Here is an 11508-nt window from a genome sequence, read left to right as displayed (position 1 = left end):
CTTCCTTCGGTGTAAGAAGCAGCCTGAGAACTTGTGTTCCTCACAGGTTCCCAGGACCACACTTTTGCTGATCCATACAAAAAACGCACCCACCACCAGCGTTCAGCCACACTCCCCACCGTGCTGCCCATCAGCACGTTCAGTCCTGAGAACCGAGCGAGGTGGGGCTGTAGTCCCGTATTACAGAGGAGACTGAGGCTGAGAGAGGGGCAGTGATGTGCCAAGGGTTGGCTAGCCAGGGCTGGGACCAGGACTTTGACTCCGAGAGTCTGAGCTCTGTCTGGAGAAGAAGGCGAGGCCTGGGAACAGGCCCTGATGTCAGCAGAGGCGTTGGTGTGCGGACCCTGAGAGCAGGTCCCCTCTGCTGCGTGCAGGTTCCCGTAGTTACAGTCATGCGGAAACAGTCTGTAAAAGATGCTTACCACTCCTCTAGAACCTGTGTGGAAAATGGGGTGAGGGGCTGTTGGGACTGTGGAAGTGGGCCCTGTGGCTCATGATGCGCAGAGGAGGGACCCACCCCTGAAGATAAGCCAGCTGGTTTCTTTTTATTTATTTATTGAGTTTGTCACAGTATTGTTTGTGTTACCTTTTGTTTTGTTTTTTTGGTCATGTGGCAGCTGGAATCTTAGCTCCCTGACCAGGAATTGAACCTTCACACCCTGCATTGGAAGGTGCAGTCTTAACTGTTGGACCAGCAGGGAAGTCCCCGCAGGGAGTTATTGTCCTTGCCTCCTACGTGGAGTTAGGTTGTAGAAAGAAGCACTTCTATTGCTGCTCAGAACCCACTTGCTGTTTGGGCCCGAGGCAGCCTGTAGGGGGAGCTGGTGCTCCCTGCCAGCCCGGCTTCCTGTGGGCGCTGAGCACCAAGCTGGGACGGCCTGGAGCGGTGCTGGGGGCGAGGAGGGGCCCTCCCCCGGGGAGTGTTCAAAGCAGCTCTCAGGAGGTGCTGACCAGAGAGGCTTCTGCAGAAGCAGAGAGGGCCTCGAGCTCAGCTGCGAGCAACAGCAGCCAGTTTCTTTTTCAGACGGTGCCACAAGGGGGCCCTTTATCCTGAAGTCTACCTGCTGCCCGTCCTCGTCTAGTACTCTGCTCTTCACCCTGAACCGTGGGGGATCCTGAGGCAGGTGGGGGAGAACACAGCTCCAGCATCTGAAGGGCTGCTTTTGAACAATGTGTTTCAGCCTTGAAGCTTCTGGAAGGAGGCACATGTTTCTTGTCATTGTATATCTCAGGGGTACATGCACCCCAGTTGAGCTGTAAAGCAGCTGTAAGGTGACTGATCATAAATTCCAGATTTATGGGAAGGACACTTAACTCACCTCTTTCCACTTGGTATCTCATGTAGGACCAGATGTTTGCATTAGGCATTCAGCGTAAGCAAAAGCTTGTACTTTGAGAAGATAAATAAAATGGACAAACCCTTTAGCTGGACTGGTGAAGAGAAAAAACAGTAACAAGAATGAGGGAGATGCCATTACTATAGATTGTAAGCTATTGAAAGGATGAGGACTTCCCTGGTGGTCCATTGGATAGGAGTCCACCTGCCAATGCAGGAGACACAGTCCCACACCTAATCCAGGAAGACCCTGTGTGCCACAGGGCAGCTGAGCCCTTGCAACGCCACGACGGAGCCTGTGCTCTAGAGCCCACACGCCGCACCTACTGAAGCCAGCACGGTGAAAAGCCCAAGCATCCCGACAAAAAGTAGCCCCCACTTGGCCACAACTACAGAAACCCCACGCACAGCAGTGAAGACCCAGCCCAGCCAATAAATAAATAGGCTAAGGGAATATCACAAAAAGACCAGAAAGTTCTACAGGGCGTATGATTCTACAGGGCGTATGAGGCGGACACATTCCTTGTGAGATGCAAACCACTAACGCTCACTCGCGAAGAAACAGGAAAACTGAAGAACACTGTATCTCTTAAAAAAAGTTCAATCTGTAGTTGAAAACTCTAGAAACTCCAGGCTCAGATGGCTTCCCTGGTGAGTCACACCAGATTTTGAAGAAGAATGTAATAACCAATTGTACACAAATTCTTCCTTAATAGAACAGGGAAACACTGCCCAACTCATTCTGTGAGATCAGCACCAGCTGCTCTCAAGTAATGAAAAGGAGAGTGACATTAAAAATTATAGACCAGTATTCCTTCTTGAATATAGATGCCAAAGCCTTCAACAAAATTTTAGCGAATTAAATCCCATCAAAAGTAAAAAGAATAATCATGACCAATGTTTAAAAAAGGTTTAAGATTCAAAACTAAATGGGACGTAGGAATTCCCAGGTAGCTCAGCTGGTAAAGAATCTACCTGCAATGCAGGAGACCCCGATCTGATTCCTAGATTGGGAAGTTCCGAGAAACCTTGACTAGGATTAGGCTTAAGGTTGTGTGATCAGATCCCCCAAGAGAAGAATCTGGCAAACAGCAGAGAACCTACTGATCTTAAGAACAAAGACGGCACGGCCCTCAGCTGACTGCTAGTCTGTCTCCAACATGGTTTTCTCCAGGGAGTAGGAATCACTGGCATGCTCTTTAATAGGCGTGCTGACCTATTTATTTTAATACATGTTACAATGCCCAAACTAGTAGTGGGGGAGGGATGGCATGGGAGGTTGAGGTTTGCAGATGTGTTAAGAATGCATATGGAAATTAGCATTGTAAATCAACTATACATCAGTTGAAATCGCAGTTGTTTCTTAGGGCGGTATGCTGTTACGTGTAGCAGAAATAAGGTGTTCTTTGCTTAACTAAGGAAAAACAGGTCGTCATGTTACAATAACAAGGAAAAACTACAGTCATCTCAAGAGATGACAAAAGAGACAAAACTAAGCGTCCATCCATGTAAAGTTTCTCATCTAAGCAAGGATAGAAAGTGACGTCCACAATGTAAGTGTGCCTGTAAAAAACTTCCAGCGAAGGTCATCCTCAGTGGTAAGACCGACTGCTTTCCCTTTAGGATTGGGAAGACGGGGTGATCTGCTCTCATCACTCCTATTCAGTGTTGGGCTGGAAGTACAGGCCATTCCAGCAGAGCAAGATAAAGACGTGAAAATGCATGGAGAATGGGATGCAGTAAAACTGCACAGACAGCATGATCGTACGGAGAAAACCTTAAGTCATCTTCCATAAAGCCGCCAGCCCTATGAAATAGTGTTTAGCAAGTCTGCAGGATCAAATGTCAAAATAAAAAATCAGTTGTATTTCTCTGACAAACCTAGACAGCATATTAAAAAGCAGAGACATCACTTTGCCGACAAAGGTCCACCTGGTGAAAGCTACGATTTTCCCAGCAGTCACGCACTGCTAGGAGGCTCCTCGAAGCCCCAGCCGCTGCCCCGCCCCGGTGAGTGACGCGCCAGGTCTGGGGCGGGGCCTGGGGACCTGCATTTCCCTCCGGTTCCCAGGCGCTGCCGCCACTGCGGGAGCCCCAGGACGCCATCCTGAGAGCTGCCGCTGTGACCGAAGCCATTGCGGAGAGGACTCGTTTGCGGTCACTCCAAAGCTGCTCGCCTTCGGAAGGACCCGCAGCCCCGTCCAGTGCGAGTGCGCCGTCTCGCCTAGACGACGGGCTCCACGGTGCGGAGCTCGAGGGCAGGGGTCTGCAGGGGGAGGGCAGGGCCCCCCTTCCTTCCTGAAGGTGGGTGGGGGCCTCGAGGCAGTGCCGGGGTCTCAGGGCACCGCCGGCCTGTGGCAACGGAGTCCTTAGGCATGGAGGCCCAGCGACGGAGGACCCCACCTCCACGGCCAGTGGTGCTTCGGCACGCGGGGTGGACTTCGGAGCCGCTGCGGCTGCCCGGGGGGCAGCACCGGAGGCCTCGGTGCTGGTTTCACTGGAAAAGTCACTGGGTTTCGAGGCCACTGGGTTTCTGCGCTTTTCAAAAGGCAGAATGGCCGCACTTTGATGGCAGTGTCTGCTCTGAGTCCGGCATTGTTCACAGCAGGCAGATGTCGCCGGAGGCCAAGCCGCTCCTCTCTGCGCCCGAGGTCCCGGCGGGAGCCCCTCTGCGGGCCTCCACCAGGCTCCTGGACGCTTGAGGACGCTGGCAGGTCGTCATGATATCCCCAATTCACGAGCTGGGCTGTCAGATCACTTGAAGGAAGGTATTGTGAAGGTCGGGGAGAGCGTGGTGGCCAGGCGGAGGTCCCTGTGTGCGGGGCCTTGTCCTTGGCACCCCTGAGATTCCTGTCACATTCTCCCGAAAGGTGTCAGGAGGCTCAGGCCAGCTTGTCAGAGGCCGACCCTGGGTAGGGATGCAGGTGCAGCTGGCTTCTTGAGGAAGTGTCCCAGGAGAGCCCGGGAGGTGGAAAGGAGCAGGCCTGGCATACAGTCTGGAGGAGGAAGAAGCCAACCCTCCGCCATGGCGGAGTGGCCACTCTGGGGGTCATGCAGGCCCGGCACTCCTGGCCCTCCTGGGACCGGCCCCCAGAAGCAGCGTTGTGGGGGCTGCCCTGGGGTACAGCGGCAAAGCCGGGAGGGCACTCAGGGCCGTGAGCGGACAGGGATCTGCAACAGTAGTGACAGGCTCCACCTCATCTGGGCCTCCCCAGACCCTTCCAGCCAGGAAGGGAAATGTCCTTGCAATTATTCTTCCAAGAAATTCCTGTCATCTACCAACAAAGATGTGTAATGATTTAAAGAGTGTAGTGGTAATGGAAAAGAATCTGAAAAAGAATATGTCTGTATATGTACGACTGAATCACTGTCTATATTCTTGAAACCAACCCAACATTGTAAGTTAATTATACTTCAATTTAAAAAAATAAAAGAGCTTGGTGACACCAGAAGGGTGTATGCAAAAGAGCTTAGTGAGGCCAACGCTCACCATGAAGAAAAGAGAGAAGACCCAAGTAAACAAAACAAGAAATGAAAGAGGAGAAATCACATCTGATACCAAAGAAAGACACAAAAAGTAATACTATGAGCTGAACCCAACACCACATAAAAGACACACCACGGCCAAGCTGAACACACTCAAAAAGTAATACTGTGAGCTGAACCCAGCACCACATAAAAGACACACCACGGCCAAGCTGAACACACTCAAAAAGTAATACTGTGAGCTGAACCCAGCACCACATAAAAGACACACCACGGCCAAGCTGAACACATTCAAAAAGTAATACTGTGAACTGAACCCAACACCACATAAAAGACACACCACGGCCAAGCTGATCGCATCCCAGGGTGACAGGGATAACTCTGCATACCCAAATCGATCAATGTGATGTATCACCTCACAAAAAAGAAGAGAAAACTACATTATTGTTACTACAAACGAAGCTGGTGGAGGTGACGGAATTCCAGCTGAACCATTTCAAATCCTGTAAGATGATGCTGTTAGACTGGTGCACTCAATATGCCAGCAAATTTGGAAAACTCAACAGTGGCCATAGGACTGGAAAAGCTTCATTCCAATCCCAAAGAAGGGTAATGCCAAAGAATGTTCAAACTACCATACAATTCTGCTCATTTCACATGCTAGTAAGGTAATGCTCAAAACCCTTCAAGCTTGGCTTCAGTAGTGCTTCCAAGGACTTCCAGAACTCCAGATAGACAAGCTGGGTTTAGAAAAGGCCGAGGAACCAGAGATCAAATTGTCAGCATCCACTGGATCGTACAGAAAGCAAGGGAATTCCAGAAAAGCATCAGCTTCATTGACTACAGTAAAGCCTTTGACTGTGTGGATCATAACAAACTGTGGAAAATTCTGAAAGAGATGGGAATACCAGACCATCTTACCTGCCTCCTGAGAAACCTGTATGCTGATCAAGAAGCAGCAGTTAGAACCAGACATGGAACAAGAGTCTGGTTCAAAATTGGGAAACGAGTATGTCAAGGGCTGTATATTGTCACCCTGTTTATTTAACTTCTATGCAGAGTACATCATGCAAAATGCTGGTCTGGATGACTTACGAGCTGTAATCAAGATGGCTGGGAGAAATATCAACAATCTCAGATATGCAGATGATACCACTTTAATGACAAAAAATGAGGAACTAAAAAGCTTCTTGATGAGGGTGAAAGAGGAGAGGGGAAAAGCTGGCTTAAAACTTAACATTCAAAAAATTAAGATCATGGCATCTGGTCCCATCACTTCATGGCAAATGGCTGGGCAAACAGTGAAAACAGTGACAGATTTTATTTTCTCAGGCTCCAGAATCACTGCGGATGATGACTGCAGTCATGAAATTAAAAGACACTTGCTCCTTGGAAGGAAAGCTGTGACAAACATGGACAGTGTATTAAAAAGCATAGACATCACTGCTGACAGAGGTCTGTCTAGTCAAAGCTGTGGTTTTTCCAGTGGGCACATACAGATGTGAGAGTTGGACCATAAAGGCTGAACACCAAAGAATTTATGCTTTCCAATTGTGGTGCTGGAGAAGACTCTTGAGAGTCCTTGGACAGCAAGGAGATCAAGCCAGTCAATCCTAAAGGAAATCAACCCTGAATATTCACTGGAAGGACTGATGCTGAAGCTGAAGCTCCTATACTTTGGCCACCTGATTCGAAGAGCTGACTCATTGGAAAAGACCCTGATGCTGGGAAAGACGGAAGGTAAGAGGAGAAGGGGATGACAGAGGATGAGATGGTTGGATGGCATCACTGAAACATTGGACATGAATTTGAGCGAGCTCTGGGAGTTGGTGATGGACATGGAAGCCTGGCATGCTGTAGTCCATGGGGTCACAGAGTCAGATATGACTCAGCAACTGAACAACAGAGCAAGAAACAAGTGGAAATGAAGCATTTTTAAATGCCATTTATATTGTTCTGGGGAAAGGCCATATGTGTGGGTGCATTTGATAAGAGATGTGCAAGACCTGGAAAGTGAGAACTATGAAACATCACTGAGAGAAATGAAGACAAATAAATGAGGAGATGTAGTCATGGATAGGGCTTCCCTGGCTTCCCAGATTGTTTCAGACAGTAAAGAATCTTCCTGTAATTGGGAAGACCCAAGTTCAGTCCCTGGGTCAGGAAGATCCCATGGAGTAGGGAATGGCAACCCACTCCAGTATTCTTGCCTGGGGAATCCCATGGACAGAGAAGCCTGGTGAAAGGTTGTTGTTGAATCACGCGAATACACCGGGATTCTTGGCCCCCGGAGGAGAAGAATTCAATCCAGGGCCAGAGACGAGGCTTGATCGCTCAGAGCTTTTGTGTAATAAAGTTTTATTAAAGTATAAAAGAGATAGAGAAAGCTTCTGACATAGGCATCAGAAGGGGGCAGAAAGAGTACCCGCTTGCTAGTGTTAACAATGAAGTTATATAATCCAAAGACTATCTGGAGGTTGTAAAGACCTCATCAGACCTACTCCCATAATTTACATTTTAAGATAACACTGTCCTCAGGCAGGATACATCCTTGTAAAGACCAGGTCTACTCCCATAATTAACGTTTTAAGGTAACAGAAGGTTGAATCCAAAGACTGTCCTTAGGCAGGATACATTATTGTTATATAATCCTAAGGAATGTGGAGAAAGAAAAAAGTTTGTCCTTTCTTCCTCCTTGAGAATTCCAGACCCCTCTCTCCTTGGGGACCCCTAGACTCCCTATCAACCTGCCTAGGAAATGACTCTCACTGGTAGGCTACAATCCATGGGGTCACAAAGAGTCGGACACGACAGAAGCAACTAACACTTTCACACACTCATAGATAAGAAGACAGTCTTGTTAAGATGTCAAGCATCTTCAAAGTGACCTATAAATTCAAGACAATTTCAATCAAATCCCCAGGAGGCTTTTTTAGAAATTTCCAAGCAGATCCTAAAATGTATATATACATGATTGTTCATAATAATTTCCTTAATAATAACCAAAACTTGGGAGGAGGGGAGATCAAATGTCCATCAGCAAATGAGTGATAAATTGGAATATCCATACAAGGGATGATTCCTCAGCAATGAAATCCATTATCAATACACACAACATGGGTCCATCTCTGGACCACTATGCTGAGTGACCAAAAAACTAGGAAAGAAGACATGCGGTGTGATTCCACTTACAATCCGTTCCAGAAAACATGCATGAATGTGCAGCAACATGAAGGACAGCAGAGGTTGCCTGCGGTGGGAGGGTGGAGCACAAAGGGCCGGAGGAGACTGGAGCTGACGGAGGAGTTCATTTCCTTGATTATAGTGATGGTTTGACGAGTATATACGTATGTCAAAACTCATAAATTGTACATTTTAAACATGAAGTTTATTGTACATCAATTATATCTCAATAAAGCTGTTACGGGCTTCCCAGGTGGCACAGTGGTAAAGATTCTGCCTGCCAGTGCAGGAGACGCAGGAGACTTGGGTTCAATCCCTGAGGTGAGAAGAACCCCTGCAGGAGGAAATGGTAACCCACTCCAGTATTCTTGCCTGGAAAATTCCATGGACAGGGGAGCCTGTCGGGCTATAGTCCATAGGGCCACAAAGAGTCCGACACGACTGAGCGCGCGTGCAAAGCTGTAAGAACGATTTTAAAATTTCTAGTCAGACCCCTTCAAAAAATAAAGATGTGGTTCAGTGAATGAACCAAAGAGGCTGGCATGCCAAATCCCATGAGTTCAGCCTCCATTCAGCTTCACTTGAGCAAAGCGTGTCCCAGCAGATGGAGATGATGTGGGTTTTTCAGATGCAAAAGTAATATTAAAATACTTGAGGGGTCCTAAAATTTAAGTATACATGTGCATTTAGAAGTGCACATTCACAAAATAAATAAGGGGGTGATTGTATGTAATCCTTACCCAGTGATGCAGACTTTTTTTTTTTTTTCCACTGAAGGAGGCCAAGCCCCAGAGCTCCCCGACTCCCATTCCGGCAGGAAGAGGAGGATAAAGGGCCCCATCCCAGCCCCCGCAACCCCCACCCCCACCCCCTTCAAACAACACCATCTTCCCAGAAAAGAGAAGGGAGAAGCCACGTGTGTGCCAAAGGAGCAAAACGAACAAACGATGCCCCTTTGGGCACAGCCGACTCCTGGGAACCGTGGCCCCAGCCGGCCGGTCCCTGCCATTCTCGGAGGTGGGTGGACACGTTTGCCGTGAACCCATGGCCGAGGCGATCCACGGATCCCCCGAGACGTGACCCGACCCCAGGGACTCGAGGGCGAACGTACCGCGTGAGGTGCTGGAGGAGCCGGACAAAGCCATGGTGGAGGAGCCGGACGAAGCCATGGTGGGAGAGCCGCACGGACGCTGCAGACTGCTGGCCTAGTGATGCAGACTTAAGATACGTGTGAACTTGCAAACGGCGAAAGCTGGCAAAGCTGAGAAGTAAATGAGCTATCAATAAACCTAAAACATTTTATCAGCTTTTCATGACTAAAACTTCCTTTCTCTTCATTTCAGTGGATAGGTTTCACTATAGTCACAGGTTGAATTCAAAACAATTCACTTAGGGTTGATTTGGAAGCAAAATGTACTCAGAATACACACAGCAAAGTCTATAGTCACATATGTAAAGGGGCTCCTATCACCATAGCGCTCAGGGGTCCGGTGGGGAAGCAGCCCTGGGAATTGCGCCCTCTGTTGGAGAGACAGTGACAGTGCCCACAATCCAGTTCAAGACCGAGTCCTCCAAGGGAAAAGCTCTTCGGAGTTTAACCCAGGGTGTCCCAGCTGCGTGGGACCTAGAGGCCCTTCCTCCCGCAGCACGGGTAGGCATCGCCAGGTGTCCTGCCTAAATCTCTTCCCCGAGAGGTTTTGGCCCTGCAATCTTTTTTTTTTTTTTTAAGTTTTATTGAAGTATAGCTGATTTAAAGTGTTACTAATTTCTGCTGTACACCAAAGTGCCTGTTATGTATGCATTCTTTTTCGTATTTTCTTCCACTATGGTTTTATCACAGGATGCTGAACACTGCTCCCTGTGCTCTGCAGGAGGCCCTGTTGCTTTATCCATTTTCTGTGGGATAGTTTGCACCTGCTAATCCCAACCTCCCCCTCCCTTCCCCCCTCCCCCACCACCACAAACACAAGACTGTTCTGTGTCTGTGAGCCTGTTCCTGTTTCATACGTAAGTTCGTCTGTGTCATATTGTAAATTCCAGTATAGGTGATGTCACATGGTACTTGTCTTTCTCTTTGTGACTTAGCTTAGTATGATGATCTCTAGGTCCATCCATGGTGGTTTTTTTTAATATTTATTTGGCTGCGCCAGGTCTTAGCTGTGGCTCATAGATCTTTAATTTGTGGCATTCGAACCGGTAGTTGCAGCGTGTGGGATCTAGTTCCCTGACCAGGGGTTGAACCCAGGCCTCCTACTCTAGGAGCACAGAGTTTTAGCCACTGCACCACCAGGGAAGTCCCCATAGACTCTGATGATGGTCATTCTGACTGATGCGAGGTTGGCACCGCATTGCAGTTTTTGTGTGCATTTCTCTAATAATTACCAATGATGAGTATCTTTTCATTGCCTATTGGCCATCTTGATGTCTTCTCTGGAGAAATGTCTATTTCCGTCTTCCATCCATTTTTCATTCTGTTGTTTGTTTTTGTTTGTTATTGAATTACAGGAGCTGTTTGTATATTTTGGAAATTAGGCCCTCGTCAGTTGCATCATTTGCAAATATTTTCTCCCAGTCCGTAGGTTGTCTCTCTGTTTCATTTATGGTTTCCTTCGCTATGTAAAAGCTTGTAAGTTTGATTAGGTCCCATTTATTTCTTCTTGCTTTTATTTCTGTTGCCTTGGGAGACTTACCTAAGAAATATTGGTATGATTTATGTCACAGAATGTTTTGCATATGTTCTCTTCTTTATGGTGTCTTAGATTTAAGTCTTTACTATTTTGAGTTTATTTTTCTGTATGGTGTGAGAGAATGTTCTAACTTCTTGGATTATATACAACTGTCCAACTTTCACAGCACCACTTGCTGAAGAGACTCTTTTCCACATTGTGTATTCCTGCCTCCTTTATCAAAGATTAACTGACCGTAGTGAGTGGATTTACTTCTGAGCTGTCTGTTCTGTCCCACTGATCTGTACGTCTGGTTTCGTGCCAGTACCATGCTGTTTGGCCTCCCCAGGTGGCTCAGGGGTAAAGAATCTGCCTGCCAATGCAGGAGATGTAGGTTCAATCCCTGGGTCGGGAAGATCCCCTGGAGAAGGAAGGCAACTCCAGTGTTCTTGCCTAGGAAATCCCATGGACAGAGGAGGCTACAGCCCATGGGGTCGCAAAAGAGTCAGACACGACTTAGCAACTGAACAGCAGCCGTGCGGCTTTGGTTGCTGCAGCACGAAGTCTTGTCTGACGTCTGAGGAGGCTGCGCCTCCGGCTTTGCTCCTCTTCCTGGGGCAGCTCTGGTGGTTCTGGGGCTTTTGTGTTCTTTTTGTTGTTCAGTCACTAAGTCATATTTGACTCTTTGCAGCTCCACAGACTGCAACGTGCCAGGCTTCCCTGTCTTAGGAGATTCTCATCACAGTCAGAATTTTCAAGGCCTTGAAAGAGCCCACCTCTGAAGGAAGCCTGGAGCAGAGGCTGTGGCAGGGCCATCAGCCACCTGCAGTTCTGCCC

The sequence above is a fragment of the Bos indicus x Bos taurus genome, chromosome 21 (genome assembly GCF_003369695.1).
Source record: "Bos indicus x Bos taurus breed Angus x Brahman F1 hybrid chromosome 21, Bos_hybrid_MaternalHap_v2.0, whole genome shotgun sequence".
Classification (NCBI taxonomy): Eukaryota; Metazoa; Chordata; class Mammalia; order Artiodactyla; family Bovidae; genus Bos; species Bos indicus x Bos taurus.
The sequence above is the reverse complement of the archived record's forward strand: the minus strand, read 5'-3'. Positions refer to the sequence as shown.